Source organism: Triturus cristatus, chromosome 1_1 (assembly GCF_964204655.1).
Source record: "Triturus cristatus chromosome 1_1, aTriCri1.1, whole genome shotgun sequence".
Taxonomy (NCBI): domain Eukaryota; kingdom Metazoa; phylum Chordata; class Amphibia; order Caudata; family Salamandridae; genus Triturus; species Triturus cristatus.
The window spans coordinates 1,186,985,678-1,187,004,572 of NC_140579.1; the positions used below are offsets into that span (position 1 = coordinate 1,186,985,678).

General features: G+C 47.4%; 1 pseudogene; it reads left to right on the forward strand.

Moving 5' to 3' along the window:
- Positions 1-1,404: 1,404 nt before the first annotated feature.
- Positions 1,405-18,895, forward strand: part of LOC146871819 (ataxin-7-like protein 2) — a 150,790-nt pseudogene continuing 133,299 nt past the window's right edge.

Genomic DNA, 18,895 nt, shown 5'->3' on the forward strand with positions numbered 1-18,895 from the left:
CCATGTGACTATATTCAAACTGCCAGCATCACAATCAGCCATACTCCCGACCACTAGCCATGCCCCGAATCACCATTCCAGCATTGTAGTGTATCCAACCTCCTACAAAATCACATAGGACAATAGACAATCTGAGATGCTCAATTTCGAACTCGGTCCAACTCACACCCAGCCCATTTCCATTAGCACCCTTCTGGGAGGTAGACATATTGAAACCAGTAAACTTCCCATTAGTCCTCGCCCCCTCCCACTGAAGCAGCCCCAACTTGCCAGCGACATAGTCCCTCCCTGCCCTCCCCTATCCCATCGCGTCAATTGTATATGCTACAACACCCATCTAGGATGTGCAGCGAACCGCCCCGGGGTGATACCCGCTGGGGGCTTCTACTAGGTAGCCAGTCACCTCTCGCCCCAAACAAAGCCTCTCCCGAAGGAAACATTCAGGCTCCAGGGGCCAGAGGGTGCCCGGTGATCAAAATCATTCGCTCAACTAGGTCAGCAGGCAGCAATAGTACTTAGCCTCAGTCTCATCTCCTGCCGCAGCAAAAGTAGTATACATCAGGTCTCAAGAATGACCCCTCCGGGTCCACTTGCAGCAGCTCCCATGGAGTCCTCCGCCGCTCCCTCTGACACCAGCCGCCGCGCAGCCGGCCCTCCTCCACCATTAAGATTCGCTCTTTTCATTTGCTTAAGGAAGTCTTCCACTTGGTTCGGCGCAGTGAAGAAATTTTGTTTTCCCTGATATGTCACTCTGAGGCGTGCCGGGTATAACAACGCATAGTCAATTTGCGCCTTTCGTAATTTAGCCTTGACCTCCATAAATTTACGCCTCTCCTCTTGAACCATAGGCGTAAAGTCAGGATAGATTGAAAAGGTATTCCCATCATACGTCAAAGCCTGTTTTCCTCTGGCGGCGCACAAAGCCACGTCGCGGTCTCTGGGCACGTTCTACAATGAACTGGCTGGAGAATGCTTCCATGCCTACAGAGGATAATAGCAACTTCTCTATATATTCCTCCATCCTTCCTACATTGGTGGATTCCGGAATTCCCAGTACGCGTATATTGTTGCGCCTACTGCGCGCTTCCAAGTCCTCATTCTTTGCGGCGATGACCCGCAGCAGATTATCCATCCGGGCAAGCCGCATGGTGTGGCTGGAGGTCGCATCTTCCACTTCTGATATGCGCCGTTCCGCTTCCGTTAGCCGCTCCTCATGCCCCTAGAGCTTGTGGACTATAGCATCCATCCTGGTCGACATGCGGTCTACCTTCTCAACCACAGTGGCGAAGCCCTGCCGGATCTCCTGTAGAATACTCTGGACGTCGGTATCTGGTGCCACAGCTCCTTCCTGGGCCCCATTCCGTCCCTCTTGAAGCGGACCTGCTTGTTGGGCACTGTCTCAAAATGCAGTTTCAGCTACCTGGCATCCGTCTTACCCATACTGTCTCTGAAGCGGTTTTACAGGCCGAGTGTCAACCAATCCCCGCCTCACCGTTCGCCAGGCCTCACTCCTATCTCCTGGCCCGCAGCCTTTCCTCGCCGCATATGAAGCTCACCAGTCCCGGCCACGCTCTTATACCTCCGTCCCCAGTATTAACGCAGTCCACAAGTTCTCCTGACAATCCGCTCTGGTACGCCCCCTCGGCAAATCAATCGCAGGTCCTCCCCTCGGATCTCCAGTCCGCTCAGTTGATCCTGCTCCAATCAGGCACATATGCAGCTCAACTTCCACCACAATGCAGTCGCCGCCCGATGAGAAAACCAAGTCGCGCTCCCACTTGTACTGCCCCAGAGGATGTGGAAGTCCCAATCACATATTGCCCCCTCAGCTGCCAACAGATCTTCTCCCTATTGCAATTGAGACAGGGTCCCAAGCAATGCGTACACCACCAGTCTCATTGATGGGAGAAGCCTGTCTTGGCCAGGAGTCACCGCAGGCATTCAGTTCGCTAGCTCCAACAGCACCGCTTCGTAAGGCGCCTTTCGTTTCTGGGCCGCTCCTAGCGCTCAGCGCTACTCTGTGCCGGTACTCTATAATGCAGCTAGGGGGGGGGGGGGGGTTGGGCCGATGCGTCCACTGCTCCCCACACGTCCTCCGATCCCCGCACCGCAGCAGCTGCACAGCCGCGATCGCCAGGCGGATCTTCCGCTACCCGTCACTCACCGCCTCATTGCCCGGGTATGCCAGCGACGTCGTCAACGTTCTGAAGGTCCAGCACAGAGCCACAGCCAGGGCACGGGACAACGGCGATCTCCTCTGCCTCAGGCACGGCTTTTCCCTTCTTTTGCGTCCGACGTCCAGGCCGCCCCCGAGGCCTAACGCCTCGTGTGCAGCCGCGGCCTCAGGTACGTCTTCCAGCCGCCCACAAGCCTCGCAGTGCTCTCCCGCAGCGTCCCGGCCACTCTTCCCAGCCGTCCAGCTTCGGATCCCTCAGCGCTATTATCACCAGATTCGCAACGACGCTGCCTATAAGGTTCCTGCAGCCTTTGAGACAGGCTGACACTGCCGCCACTTCATTTGAGTAGGATTATTAGAGGATAAAGGCACAGGGCTGGGGGAGCCTCACTGCAGTGCGGCCATTCCGTGTGCACGCCACCTACCACCCCCGTCTTACACATTTTTAAGCTAGCTCAGTGCATGCGGTCTAATGTGTGACTAGTCTTTCAAAATGCTGTCCTAAGATTAAGTCTTAGTTGCAAGGGTGACCATGCCTGCAGACCATGCACATATTGCATATAAACTGCAGTTGATAGTCATGTAATAATGATGATACAGATATGTATTTAACACCTGTCACTTGAATTAGGTGGGTGGGGTAAATACTTTATACGCAGGATTTCAATTGTGTGATGGATTACTACTTGGGTTCTTCTAATCTACAGGCTACACCAAGGATGAATAGAGTCTGAAAGGCTATAAATGGGTTCAGTGAAGAATATGGCCCAAATGATGTATGGCATATCAGTAAGAGGGATAAACCAGGATGTACTTGTTGTTCATAAAATGTATAAACAATGGTCAGTTATTCTCACCAAATGGGTGGATACGGATATTGATATACGCCTGATTGTCACCTTGGGTAACAATCTGCTGCTTATATAATGCGCCATTCTACAAGAGTCATTGATTTCTACTCACTGGACGTCATTGTTCTTTATTAACCAATTAAAAGTATGGTCGATATATGGTGAAAAAAACTGCTGAATTGTTTTAGATCACTTTAAATACAACAACCATCACAACTGTATAGGTCACACTTGCAGCGTATATTCAAGGCCTGGCAATACAAAGATGTTGCTACAAAAAACAAGGTTAAGCAAGAAAGAAGAAGCGGTCTGGTAAATCTTAAGAAACTCAAATCACCCCAAGTCATGGCAAGTCACCACTTATGGCAAAATTCGAAAGAAATATATCAGAGTCGATTACAGTGTTGATCCGTAATTGGAAGATATACGAAGGAGAAAGCTGGAGTTTACTTTCTAAGACAGAAAGAGGTAGATATGGAGTATGAGGAGCATATAGGTGTTTGCTTGCATATTAGACTAGGGAGAAAAATAAATGCTTCTATGGTGATTTCAGAGAAGGATAAGTTACTTAAATGTAATCCTAGTTCTCTTCCAGGGGTATCCTCATCAAAGTCATAAGCACATGAATATTCCTGCCCATGCGCGGGGACCCCGGAAACAATATATACACATATATGTGAAAAACATATATGAAGCTCTATATATATAACTGGAACCCCCCAATAAGGAAAGTGGGAGGCCACACGGGGAAATATCTTCGGAAGTCCTTTTATTTAACAGCATTTAGGCATGATGCATTTCGGCTCCGATTGCCTTCTTTGGATGCCGCTGTTTGCCAGGGTGCTGCCCCACCCGCGTTTTTGAATAGTCCTGCAACCCTCCCATTGGTCGGGGCACTCATAACCCCTGGTCACATGATCATCCATCTGGTGTAGTGTTGTGGACACTACATCTCCCAGAGTTCACCATACCTGGGTGGATGCTGCGTGGGGATGGAATTGATAAAATCTAAATCGATTGGTGCTGTGCAGGACCAAACACGTGTGTCCGGTTGGAAATATCCTGGTTGATGTAATAACCAAAGGGCTTCCTCGGATCCCCTTAAACGTTCCAGCCTCGAATATAAGTGTCCACCGGGCCGCGGGCTGTGATTTCAGTGAATCCAGCCCATCGTGAAGTCACGAGCTGCACTTGGCATCAGCCCTTGCTTTGCTTACTCGTTGAGGCGGGCCGGAGCAAATCCAATACCTTGGACACAGAACTGCAGATGCAGGGACCAGTAACACTCCAGCCAACTTGTAGAACGGGGCCTCTTGAGATATATATATATATATATATATATATCAGCAAATTCAGCCCTCCATACAGTAAGAGCTGGGTAATGCTACAACAATTCTCTTTGCACATATGCACATTCAAAAAAGCAGAAAAAGTGCATTTGAACTGCTTTAATTTACAGTAGTACACCATAATCATGCAAAGAGGAGGGAAATCATTGCCAGCTCACAGGCTGCATTGCAGAAAAACTTAGTGTAGAAAGCTGAAAAGCTAACTCATAGAAACACATAAAATCAAACAGATATTGCAAAAATATCATGACTCCAATGAAATTAACATCTGAACAAATTCCTTAAGGAGGCTTGGCCTACTTGGGTATCTGCTCTGGAGTCAGAATCAAGACAGTAGTGTCTAGTAAACGTGTGTACCGATTTCCAAGTTGCTGCCTTGCAAATCTCGGCCATCGGTACATTATGCAAGAAAGATATTGTAGCCGCTTTTCCCCTAGTGGAGTGAGCCTTAGGGGAAACCAATAGAGGCTTGTTCGTCAATTGATAAGCCAGCTTAATACAGGACAATATCCAAATCAAGATGGATCGTTTGGAGGCTGGAAAACCTGTGCTGACGACACCATAGTTTAAAAACAATTGGTCAGACTTCCTAATGGATTTTGTTCCCTCCAAATAGAATTTGAGAACCCTCTTGAGGTCCAGTGAGTGAAGAGACCTTTCTGCTGGTGTAGCAGTATTGGGGAAAAAAGAAGGAACAGAAATTGTCTGGTTAACATGGAAGTCAGACACCACTTTTGGTAGGAAAGAAGGGGGAGTCCTTGTGATGGAAAACTGTGTATGGTTCCTTTGAGCAGAGTGCCTGGATTTCACTTACTCTGCGTGCTGACGTAATAGCTACTAGAAAAGCAACTTTCCACGTTAGGTGCTGCAAAGTGGCCTTATGAACGGGCTTGAAAGGAGGGCCCATTAATTTGGACAGAACAAGATTCAACTCCCAAGGAGAAGGATGTCGGACAGGAGGAAAAACTTTCGTCAACCCCTGAAGGAAATCCTTGACCACCTGGAGCTGAAAAAAGGAGGGTTGGTTAGGCGATTTTATGTAGGCTGTAATGGCAGCCAAGTGAACTTTTATACAAGTGTACTTCAAACCAGACTTGGCTAAATAAAGAAGATAAGGCAAGATTACCTCCTGCTGCCCACTAGTAGGACTAAAACCATTATGCATACACCACAAGAAAAACCTCTTCCATTTAAAAGAATAAGAGCTCCTTGTGGATGGTCTCCTTGACTCCCTCAAAATGTTCATGCAGTCCTGAGGGAGATTCAGGTTGTCCGTATTGTAGGACCTCAGGAGCCAGGCTGCCAAGCTCAGCGAGGGAAGGCTGGGGTGCAGAACCTTCCCGCCCGTTTTGGTCAGAAGGTCCTGTCTGCATGGATGCCTTCTGTGTGGACATATTGGGAGTTGTAATAGGTCCGGATAACACCATTAGCGAAGCCAGTCCAGTGCTATCAGGATCATCTTCATCCTGGATTGGATGAGCTTGGTCACCACCTTCGAGATGAGAGGAAGGGGAGGAAAGACATGTGCAAATGTTCCGGACTAGTCTATCAAAAGAGCATTCCCGGATGCCATTCTCCAGACGGCTCGGGTGGCGCCGCCCCTGCGCATACAGATTTCGGTGGTGTCCTTTCCGGACTACACGGCGGCTGTGTCGGCGCGCCGACGAAGCTTCCTAGAGGTAAAAAAGAAGCCGAGAGCCCGAGAACTATCTTATTCCATGTTGTTTCCCGCCAGGCTGCGAGTGGTGGCGAATGGGAAGACATGGTTTTTCGAGTCGCCTGAGGAAGCTCACGAGTGGCTTGAGGGGTGGCAGCAGTTGAAAAACTCAGGACGCTCGGACAAGCGAAGGCGACCTCCCGGAGGGACGGAGGACCCCGCTGACCGCGACCACAACGCGGAGGATGAGGATCGGCTACATCAGGAGACTTGATAATGAGGCGCTATGCGTCCTCTCTTTATTAAAAGGCGCAGGGTAGAGGGGAAGGATTGCGGGGTTGAGCGGTGCCTACTCAAGTACGCCGCAACATCTGAACATTTGGATGCTCCAACTGGGGATGTTCTTGCTCTTCCCCGGACCTAACGCTCCTTACACGCAAGTAATGTATCGGGGTTTGGGTTCTAAGCACTCTGCTGAGTTGGGGAGGCGGGCAGTTTGGAGTCCGTATGGCAGGGAGGGGGTTGGGTGATATGGTTTTGTTTGAGGTTTTTTCAAAAGTTACTGTTAAAACTAAAAGTGGTGATCGGAATGTAGTGCACACACCCAATATAAAACACATGATGCGCGTCGACACTTTCGCGCCGCCAATTGCCTTCAGCGCCCGCCGATATAATGTCTGATATTACAAAAGGGGCATCTGGGGTGAGTTCCTCCACTCCGATACCACCTCTCTCCCTACTCACGTGGAACGTGCGTGGCTTGGGAGACAAAATTAAACGCGGTCTGGTCCTGCATAGTCTTAAGAGGTGTGCCCCAGCGGTGGTCCTGTTACAGGAAACCCATCTTACCAGCACCACTAGTAAAGCAATGGACCGGTGGGGGTACACTCAGAATTTACCTTGGGGCTAGGGGGTAGGCATACTGGTGCGAAAACAATACCCGTTAATTATACATAAACTTAAAACTGACGGGTCGGGGAGGTTTGCAGCGATAGCCACCCAATGGGAGGGACGCCCCCTTAACATAGTCTCCGTTTACATTCCTCCCGCACTGCACGCCACAGCGCTACCGGCACTCAGTGAGTTTCTCCTTGATCTGCCAGAGGAGAACTAATCACTGGCGGAGATTTTAATGCAGTTGGCAGCGAATCACTAGATAGATACCCTGCGCGAGTGGGTGGTGCGGGAATGTCCCGTTTCAGAAGCTTTACTGAAGCACTGCGCGGTCAGATTTTAGGGAGGCTAAACCACCCAACAACGCAGCAGTACACATCACTCTGGGGTGCAAAATAGTCTAACAAGGATAGACTACTTTTGGTTCCTCTGGCAGCCTTAGAAACATACATAGAGATCAGACCCAGAGGTACCTCTCCCTCTCCCTATCTCTCCCTATCTCTCCCTCTCCCTATCTCTCCCTATCTCTCCCCTCCCTCTCCCTATCTCTCCCTCTCCCTCTCCCTATCTCTCCCTCTCCCTATCTCTCCCTCTCCCTCTCCCTCTCCCTATCTCTCCCCCTCTCCCTTCTCTCCCTCTCCCTCTCCCTATCTCTCCCTCTCCCTCTCCCTCTCCCTATCTCTCCCTATCTCTCCCTCTCCCTCCCTATCTCTCCTCTCCCTATCTCCCCTCTCCCTATCTCTCCCTCTCCCTATCTCTCCCTCTCCCTATCTCTCCCTCTCCCTATTCCTCTCCCTCTCCCTCTCTCTCCCTATCTCTCCCTCTCCCTATCTCTCCCTATCTCTCCTCTCCCTATCTCTCCCCTATCTCTCCCTCTCCCTATCTCTTCCTATCTCTCCCTCTCCCTATCTCTCTCCTATCTCTCCCTCCCTATCTCTCCTCTCCCTATCTCTCCCTCTCCCTATCTCTCTCCCTCTCCTATCTCTCCCCTCCCTCTCCTCCCCTCTTCCCTCTCCTCTCTCCTCTCTCCTCTCCCTATCTCTCCCTCCTCCCTCTCCTCTCCCTATCTCTCCCTCTCCCTATCTCTCCCTATCTCTCCCTCCCTATCTCTCCCTCTCTCCCTCTCCCTATCCCCTCTCCCTCCCTCCCTATCTCTCCCTCTCCCTAATCTCTCTCCCTCTATCCTACCCTCTCCCTCTCCCTATCTCTTCCTCCCTCTCCTCTCCCTATCTCCCTCTCCCTCCTCTCCCTCCCTCTCCCTCCCTCTCCCTCCCTCTCCCTCTCCCTCCCTATCCCTCTCTCCTCCCCTCCCTCTCCCTCCCTCTCCCTCTCCCCTCCCTCTCCCTCTCCTCTCTCTCTCTCTCTCCCCTCCCTCTCCCTCTCTCTCCCTCTCCCTCTCTCCCTCTCCCTCTCTCTCCCTCTCCCTATCTCTCCCTCTCCCTCTCTCTCCCTCTCCCTAGCTCTCCCTCTCCTATCTCTCCTCTCCCTATCTCTCCCTCTCCCTCTCTCTCCCTCTCCCTATCTCTCCCTCTCCCTCTCTCTCCCTCTCCCTATCTCTCCCTCTCCCTATCTCTCCCTCTCCCTCTCCCTCTCCCTCTCCCTATCTCTCCCTCTCCCTATCTCTCCCTCTCCCTCTCCCTCTCCCTATCTCTCCCTCTCCCTCTCCCTATCTCTCCCTCTTCCTATCTCTCCCTCTCCCTATCTCTCCCTCTCCCTCTCCCTCTCCCTATCTCTCCCTCTCCCTATCTCTCCCTCTCCCTCTCTCTCCCTATCTCTCCCTCTCCCTATCTCTCCCTATCTCTCCCTCTCCCTATCTCTCCCTCTCCCTCTCCCTCTCCCTATCTCTCCCTCTCCCTATCTCTCCCTCTCCCTCTCCCTCTCGCTATCTCTCCCTATCTCTCCCTCTCCCTATCTCTCCCTATCTCTCCCTCTCCCTATCTCTCCCTCTCCCTATCTCTCCCTCTCCCTATCTCTCCCTCTCCCTATCTCTCCCTCTCCCTATCTCTCCCTCTCCCTCTCCCTATCTCTCCCTCTCCCTCTCCCTATCTCTCCCTATCTCTCCCTCTCCCTCTCCCTATCTCTCCCTATCTCTCCCTCTCCCTATCTCTCCCTCTCCCTCTCCCTATCTCTCCCTATCTCTCCCTATCTCTCCCTCTCCCTCTCCCTATCTCTCCCTATCTCTCCCTATCTCTCCCTCTCCCTATCTCTCCCTATCTCTCCCTCTCCCTATCTCTCCCTCTCCCTATCTCTCCCTCTCCCTCTCCCTCTCCCTATCTCTCCCTCTCCCTCTCTCTCCCTCTCCCTCTCCCTCTCCCTCTCCCTCTCCTCTCCCTCTCCCTCTCCCTCTCCCTCTCCCTCTCCCTCCCTCTATCTCTCCCTCTCCCTCTCCCTATCTCTCCCTCTCCCTATCTCTCCCTCTCCCTCTCCCTATCTCTCCCTCTCCCTATCTCTCCCTCTCCCTATCTCTCCCTCTCCCTATCTCTCCCTCTCCCTCTCCCTATCTCTCCCTCTCCCTCCCTCTCCCTCCCTCTCCCTCTCCCTCCCTATCCCTCTCCCTCTCCCTCCCTCTCCCTCCTCTCCTCTCCCTCCCTCTCCCTCCCTCTCTCTCTCTCTCCCTCTCTCCCTCTCCTCTCTCTCTCTCCCTCCCCCTCTCCCTCTCCCTCTCCCTCTCTCTCCCTCCCCCTCTTGTGGTAAATATTTCGTTACCGGTACTATTTTTATGCGGTAAAGTCTTAGTGAGAATAACTCAGTAAAAATAAGAGGCAGAATCCGTGGTATTAGAGGTTTTAAAAGGCTTTATTCCTATATAAAGGAATACAATTCGAATTGTAGGCATTCTATTCCATCACCACGAAAGTTCAGGAAGGAAGGGGCATATATTATTGACAGATAAGCAGTTTTATAGAAAATGCATTACAGTGAAACAGATGCAAGAGGCGTAACAGCTGATAATACAGATAAACTGTGCATACGTAACTAATAGAGGCGTATACATGGGTGTAACTAAAATACGTCATTAAACATGATGTCACAAGTGGGTGGATCCACAGAAGAATCCTGAAATGTCAGCAGAAATATTTGGCAGAGATGCGCGCGCAGCCGCATGACGTGTGATTGACGTGCAACTAGAGGGTAAAGGGGACTTGACATTTAGCTCTATATGTGGAGACAGAAGTCTGGGGTTATGTCAACCTAATCCCAAATCATATCTAATATCCTATGTTTAAAGAACTGTGTTATCCAAAAGGAAAGGTCTCTAGGATAGAATCTATTCTATACTGACTGTTAGACGCTTGTACACGCACTAAGTGTCTACACTAGATGCGAGGGGGTAGGAATATTCCATGGTAACGGGGCTATGAATTACTTGCATGAGGACAGCGAGGCCTGGCCCCTTTGCACGGTAGCTGGAGGAATGTTTACCTAAACTGCTAGACAGGAATGCATCGGATGAGGAACGGAGTAGATAATCTTGAAGGTGAAATACAGTTTTTGGCAGGCGATAAGCTGGATCAGGCACCGTTAGCCGCGCAGGGAGTAGGACAAAGTTCATGGATACAGATGCAGGCTCAGACTGGAGCTTTCAGAGGCAGAAGACAGGAAAAAGGCTTGATGACAAAATTCAGGGCCTACTCGCCTGAATCTGTAAAATGTGGAAAGTGAACCACATAAAGTCGGTGGCCTTTCACACTTAGGAATGGAATATCTGACCCATTCATGGCGGATCTGAAAGAGGACATGTTGACGGTGGACGCACATATATTTGCGTCTTCAAAACTGGAGCAGGAGGGAACATACATGTACTTATAGCATGTACATGGAGCCGTTGGGGTCTACGATAGGGGACATAACTGATCACAAAATTCATATTTCCTCATTCCCTCCTTGTCCCCTACGGACCCTCAGGAGATATCGATCTTCATCAATCCATCGATCTGTTCATATAGCATCATTTGTTCTTCTTTCTTCTTCCGGGATCTTGAATAAAAACGTGGATGTGGGATACACGATGTGGCACACAGACCACAAATCGCTGGCCCACATTGTAGACATAAGCAGCAACTGAATAGTATGAGAAAGCCAATACCTAGGAAGGATAGGATTCTCCATCCCCAGGCTGACAACACGCCCCAGAACCAACCGGACCAAGTCCAGGTGCCTGGACTCTGGTGTATCTGGCTTATAATCTTATGAAGGCGGGTTATGGCTTTATATACTGACGGCGAATTTTCTGGTATGAAAATGCAACAACTTGATCCGATGACCCTACAAGCTCCGCCCCTATCGGCCAAGATGACGTCAAGGACAAGACGATTTTGAAGCACAACAATCCGCATAGCAGACTGCTCTTCTGTTAAATTGCCTAAGGCGGAAATAGTCTCGTTCACTACTGCTTCAAGGGTTCTGGTTAATCTACGTATCAGCTTACTATTAGTGACTGTACCTATATAGGGGAAGAATCCTTTATTGAAATCTGTGTATTTTTCCCATGCTGTTTCAGTGTAATCGACAATTGGGAGATCTCTCTGTTGTCTATTGTGTATTAAATGGGTATTTCTATGATAATCAGGAGGAGCTAGGAAAACAGGTGGCAGAAGGAATGCTATGTAACAGGTACCATCCCAATCTAGAGGTAGACATATATATGCGGTCTGGCCACATATGAAGTAGGAATGATGGGAAGCTCTAAATGTAGATTTGCCTTGATCACTGAATTTTATTACAGTGGTGCATTTACTATGGCCCATGTGTATGGAACCATTCTTTTTTATACATAATTCCCCTTTTACTGGGAACACTGACATGGCGGGCAAGATTGGTGTAGCTTCAGATTCAACGTTCAGGATCATGAGGTTAAGTGTAAAATTACCTAATCCATATACTTCATTTTCTAGATCAGTTCCTGTTCTTTTGGGAAGTCCCTCCTTGTTAGGGTAGCAGACTTTAAGCAAAACTAAGTTCAGGTTTCCCCATACCCAGTTGTCTTGATAAACTGCGGAATTTGAATCCAGGGAATTAATCAAACTAAACCATGCTCCACAGGAGCCATTGTGTGTGAACGGATAGGGAAAGAGGGGCAAAACTCCCTTATAGTTCTGATAGGGAGGGAGTCGGCCACATATCCAACAATTTGTGGCATTGCTGGTCTGATGGGAATGATGTAACATACTAATGAATGTGTTGTTGCGCAGCGCAAATCTATATGACAACTCATGCGGAGGTAATTCGCTAAAAGAATGTTCTGCAGTTATATTGTAAGCATGTTTAAGAATAGGGTAATACATGTGCAGTAGTATGCTGGAAAAAATAATCAGAAGACTTAGAAAAAACAAAATTAATAATGTTACTGTGCAGTGACTACGAAGTGATTTACAATACGCATGCTTTTTAAGCTTCATCTGATGATTTCTTTCTCTATTCCGGTCTAGAGGATACATGTCAGAGACAAATTCAACCGATTCACCTTGGAGAGGACTTAAACAATCGAATTGTCTGACTTACTAGACCTCAATTTTAGTTTATAAAGTTCTGGTTTTGATTTCTCAACCAAGGGGAGCTTTGAGTCTGTCTGTGAGGGAATACAGGGTTCAGTATTTACACTGGATGGTAGTCCATAAAATTTCTTGATATGACTCGAGTGCAACCACCCTTTGCGACCCTCAATCTTCACGGCAGTCCTTGTAGTCAGTAGAACCAACTTGGGCGACTTCCACCTAGGATCCAGTTGGGTCTTCCGGTCGAAATTCCTGACCAAAACCAGGTCACCAGGAACCACGTCATGGGGCTTCACCTCAGTATTATCGGGAAAAGCTGCGGTTACCTGTGAACGACAAGATTGTAGTGCAGACATCAAGGAAGCCAGGTAATCTGTCAGCATATTACAGTCAACATCAGTGATTTTGCGAGGTATAGGCGTCCCCCACATATTTGGTGGTCTACCGAAGATCACCTCGTACGGGGATAGCCCAGTTCGAGAATGTGCTACCATTCTCATGTAAAAGAGCGCAACTGGTAAGGCTACTATCCAGTCGACACCTTTTTCTCTACATTTTTTGGACAATCTAATTTTCAGAGTTTGATTATGGCGTTCCACGAGACCTGCGGCCTCGGGATGCCGGACACAGTGGAATTTCCATTGGTAGCCTAACAAAAGGGAAACGTGTTTCATTAGTTCGGATGAGAGCGGCTGGCCGTTATCTGAGTAGACAACACGTGGTAAACCGTATCGTGGGAAGAATTCTCGAACTAACTGTTTGGCAGTAGTCGGGGCAGTGTAATCTGAAACCGGGTATGCTTCTGTCCAACGGGAAAGAGCACAGACAACTACGAGAACATATTTGAATCCTCGACATCGTTCCATCTGGATATAATCCATCTGGAGGACTTCAAAAGCATGATTAGGAGGTTGAAATCCACCCTGCTCTACGGGGATGCTTTTACCTGGATTAAACTGAGAACATATCATACAGGTACAAACTTTTTGTTTAGCTGCTGCTCGCAAGTGTTTGTTGAACCAAATGTGTTGAATGCTGTCTAGCATAGCTTTTTCTCCTAGGTGCGCTGGACTATGTATTGTGTTAATGATGACTTGAACCATAGAGTCGGGAAGAAACCATATAGATTTTTCCTTCGTCATCCATCCTTGATCCGTTTGGATCCCTCCTAATTCAGTCCATTTCTTTATTTCTTCTGGTGTAGCATGTGTCTGTATGTCAATTACATCAAGGGCGGGATCCTTAACGGTCATGCAATGTGTTAGTGTCGGAACTATTGTCTTTGTCATGTCAGTTGTGAGAGTCTGATTCTGAGCAGTCTGTTTAGCTGTTCTGTCAGCTAGGTCATTACCCTGAGAAATGATATCGGTAACCTTTGTATGGGCTTTGCATTTCATAATCGATATTGCAGTAGGTAGATGAATTGCGTCTAATAGGGCTTGAATGAGGGGTCCGTGTTGGATGTGGGTACCGTGAGAAGTTAAATAACCTCTCTCTCGCCACAGTACGCCGAAGTCATGGACGACTCCGAATGCATAACGTGAATCTGTGTATATGTTGACTTTCTTATTTTTGGCTTGAATACAGGCTTGTGTCAGAGCGATGAGCTCTGCTGCTTGAGCTGACAAAGTGTTAATACGATTTGTTTCAATGACTTCAGTGTCTGTTGTGACTGCGTAAGCAGCCACTAACTCTCCTGTACTTGTTCTCATACATGACCCATCTACATACAATGTCAAGTCTGGATCTGACAAAGGGATATCTGTCAAGTCTTGTCTGGGTTTCGTCGTGATAGTAATGACTTCGACACAATCATGTGCCAATGGATCTATTCCGCCCACTGGTAACAGTGTGGCAGGGTTTAACGTATTGCAACGTCTGATTTCTATGTGTGGCTGAAACAATGTCAGTTCGTAACCGGTGAGTCTCGCTATAGTCAAGTGTTGTGTTTGCGTGCGGTTCAAAAGAACCTCTACTGCATGTGGTACTTGTACTGTCAATTGATGTCCTAACACTATGGCATCGCTTTGTCTGATTGCTAAAGCTGTTGCTGCCACAGATTTCAGGCACGCAGGAAGAGCCTGAGCTACTGGATCTAATGTACTAGAGAAATAAGAACATGGTTTGTGTGATCCTGCTTGTTCCTGAGTGAGTACTGACAAAGCAGTACCTTCGCGTTCTGTAACAAAGAGTGTAAACTGTTTATTGTAACATGGTGTTGCTAAGACAGGTGCTTGGCATAAAGCTTTCTTTAAGCTTTCAAAGGAGTGTGTATGTTCTTGAGTCCAAGGGAGGACAGTCGATGTGGCTGCCTCCTGTGTTGTCAACTGGATGAGTGGTTTTGCTAGAAATGCATATTGAGGGATCCACTGCCTACAGTATGAAGTGAGGCCTATAAAAGCCCGCACCTCCTTTTGTGTCTTGGGTGGTGGCATGTTAGCAATTAACTGGATGCGGTCGGGTGTAAGCTGCCTTCCCTCCTTGGACAGCGAGTGCCCAAGGTAAACAACTCGCTGGACACAGAATTGCAGCTTAGAAGGGGACACCTTGTGCCCCTTGTCGGCCAGAAATTTCAGAACCGTCAGTGACGCTTTTTCACATTCAGGTTCGCTTCGAGCGGTGATCAGCAGATCATCGACATATTGAAGCAAGGCAGTGTTAACTGGCATGTGGATACTGTCAAGTTCTCGTTTCAGTGCTTGGCTATAGATGCTGGGGCTTTCTGTAAATCCTTGAGGTGCGCGTGTGAATTTAAAACTTCGTCCATTTAAACTGAATCCGAACAAATATTGACTTTACGGATCGATTGGGACACTAAAGAAAGCATTCTTGAGATCAATTACAGTGAAGAACGTTGCTTCTGAGTCAATAGCTGTTAGTAATGAAGAGATATCTGGGACCACGGGGTATTGTGGTACAATACATTTATTTAATTCGCGCAGATCAATAACTAATCGATATACTGGTGGTGCTTTTGGATCCGTTCTTTTAAGAATCGGAATTATCGGAGAATTACATACATTGGAGTCGGTTTCGACAACCACTCCTTGTGCAATGAGCTCGTCAATGATTTGCAGTAAAGCCACTACAGCATCGGGTGGTAACTTATATTGTCGTATTCGTGGTAGTATTACTCCTGTTTTTAGTGTGACACGATATGGTGTAATATTCATGCAACCAACATCAGTGGGGCCTTGTGCCCATAAATGTGTAGGTAAATTCTGCAGTCGGTGATCCATGTCTCTGGACACATAGTGACCTTTAAAGTCACGTAAAAATAGTCGTACTCCTTCCGGAGAACAACATATTATAGCTCCTAGAGCTTTCAATGTTTTTATACCTAACAAGTTTTCTGGACATGATTTAGTAAGCAATAAATCTGTAGTACGTGTCAATGGACCAATCGTAAGTGGAAGAGGTTGTGTTACGTCGTTTATTATAGGTTTTCCTGAGAATCCAAGGGAAATATTTTGTGAGCCTGAGAGGGGTGCCCCTGGAACTTCACTGCGTCGTATAGTCGTTCTGCTTGCCCCTGTATCAAGTAAAAACTTTCTGTCTTCCCCTAATAGTTCACTATGTACATAAGGTCCCTCTTGGTCTACCGGAACCTCAATAAGGGGTAAGCCAACTTCCCTCTCTAGGCTATCTCATGAGTATCGCTGATAATCGGGATAATCTGCTTGTGCATACTGGTACATCTGTTGTGTTGTTGCTTGTGTTGCAGCATCTACCGGAACCTCAATAAGGGGTAAGCCAACTTCCCTCTCTAGGCTATCTCATGAGTATCGCTGATAATCGGGATAATCTGCTTGTGCATACTGGTACATCTGTTGTGTTGTTGCTTGTGTTGCAGCAATAGGCTGCGCTTGTGGTGGTGCTATGGTCTGTTGTGGAGCTCCCTGTTGCGGAGCTAATTGTTGCGGAGCTAACCTAGGTTGTGCATGCTGAGGGATTTGTTGTTGATTCTGATCCTGTCTAGGTGGCCGTGGTCTCTCCTGGGTTCTACCTGTAGCAATATTATGTTTCAGGACGGGACAATCGTGTATATAATGACCTTGTTGTTTACAATAGTTGCATGTCCCTTTCGTAGGACCTGCGGAATCACCCTTATGATGACCATCGGCTGGGACTGACTGAGCAACAAGCATTTTCATTTTTGTATCTTTCATACGTCTTTGTTCGTGTTCTTGTTCTTCTCTAATTCTATTGTGGTGATATTGTAACATCTGTAACATCTGTGATGGGGTATTACCTTGCCAGGTACTTTCGAATTTCAATACTCTATTCTTAACTTGTAGCAGAGAATTTTCAACTAATTTTGTCACGAACAGATGTGGATATGATTCACTACTCGCTTTTATGCCACTATTTATACCAAAACATTTTTCAAATCGGGAATAGAAATCACTAGTGTCTTCATCTGGCTTTTGTTTACAGGCTGAGATTGCACCCCAGTCTTCCTTTTTCGTAGTTAATAAACGTGGCAGTACCTGTATTAGTAATCCTGCTAGTGCTGTAGTCTTTTCCCCAAGTCCTGATCCTGCAGCTCGGCCTTTTCTTCGTTTTCCAATGCTGTCCAATCTATCTTTTGGTCTCCCACCTCCCATTCCTTTTCTTTGAGTTTCTCATAAACACCGGCGGTAATAGGACTTTTAATATTTTCATAATGTCGGGGTAGGTATACTCTCCCATGAGTAACATGTCTTTTATCTCACGGTGGAAACCTGCTGGGTCCTTGTCATGGCTGGGTACTACTTTCTTCATTTCTAATAATTCTAGTTTAGTTATAGGCGTGTACACAAACACGCGTGTAAAGTTATTACCGTCACCTCTGATTGGGTGTACTTCGCGTAACGGGTTCTGTCTATTTATGTGATACATTTTCTTCCTAGGATGGGAACTGGAACGTGTTCTGGGCATACGAAATTTAAATATTGGTTTCGGAAGTCTAGAATTTCTTTAATCAAATCAGTACTTGACCCTCTCCATATGTTCGTTAGTAGTTCTGTCAATATGTCAGGTAAGGGTCCTGGATCGGAGTGTTGGCTTTTATATAATATAAGGAGGTGTTGAATCATGTATATACTAGCTAAACGCTGTTCGTATGGGTCAAGATTCAGAAACGTGTGTGCAAGTTACATCATCATTGTATTCGCTGGGACTGTCAGCCCATTGTACTGCTGACCTAGCTAATTCTTGTTCGTCCATGGAATCGAGCATATGGTACCCTCTTCGATCTCGGAGTAATTTATCAACGGCTTGGAATAGGTGTTCGGGGGATTTTGTATTTAACATAGGGTTTGGAAAATGTCTATTATATTCTGGACGTATTGGACGCATCGGGTCGTTAAAGTCTCTAGTATTATTATGGGGTCTTCCTCTACCTACATAAGCTATTGTTTCGACTTGTTCTGATTCTTGCTCCTCCTCCTCTTCTGATTCTACTCTGTCTGTTTCTCGTCTTTCTTTATGTATTCGTTCTACTTCCTTGCGGATCTTTCGACTCATGGCGATTATACACGCCTGTCTATCGTGTTTCTCTTCTGATATGTTCTGACCCCATTTGACAAGTCTTTGCATGGTATTGTGATCTGCCCCGGGCCTGTCTTGATTCCTAATTACACAATTTATAAAAAACGTAGTAGTTGTCTTTGGACATCCACTTTCTGATATTCCATAGCTTCGTTAATACTTTCTGGACCTCGCCCTGTTTGGACAAAGCGATATATTTCGTCTAGGTGTTCACCCATTCCTGGTATTGTCATTAAATATAATGTAGCTCGTCTTATACGTAGTGATGATATGAGCAATTTATCCTGTCTACCTGGTACTGGGTCGTATCTACAATCCACAAGCTGTTCTTTAAACATGTCGGATGTCGCTAATTGGGGTGTACGTTGGAGTGCTAAATCTCTAAGGGTCTGTTTATTTCGCGGCGGGGTGGCAAACATGTCTGTCGTACCTCCTGTAGCACCATCTGAGGCGCTAGGCACGAAAGGATTCGTTGGACGTAGGATAGAGATTGTAGATGCAGGAAAAACTGCAGAAACGGACGGACCTGTGGGAACTTGTGTAGGAGTTTGTAGTTGCGGGGATACAGACGGATGCTCTTGGTGTTGAACACCATCGGCAAGCGGTATGTGCGGTATGGCATTAGCATACTCGGGAGCTACGTCATCTAAATAGGAGGAAAGGAAAACGTCCTTTGCTGTTTTGGGATGTGTTTTGGGATGTGCTTTTATCGGGAGTAATGGAGGAGTTAAATCTTTTGGTATTTCCGGGGTAGCCTTAGGTAACCCTTCGGCCAGAAGAGGATACATACCATTCATAAGAGTGTTTCTTTGTCTATCTACTTGTTCTGAGCTTACTCGGGTACCTTCCTCAAGTAATAGATTTTTCTCGAGTTTTTATTTGAATTCTCTCTACCTTTCTCTTCCTGTCTGTGTGCTTTTTCTGTACGTCTGTATGATTCT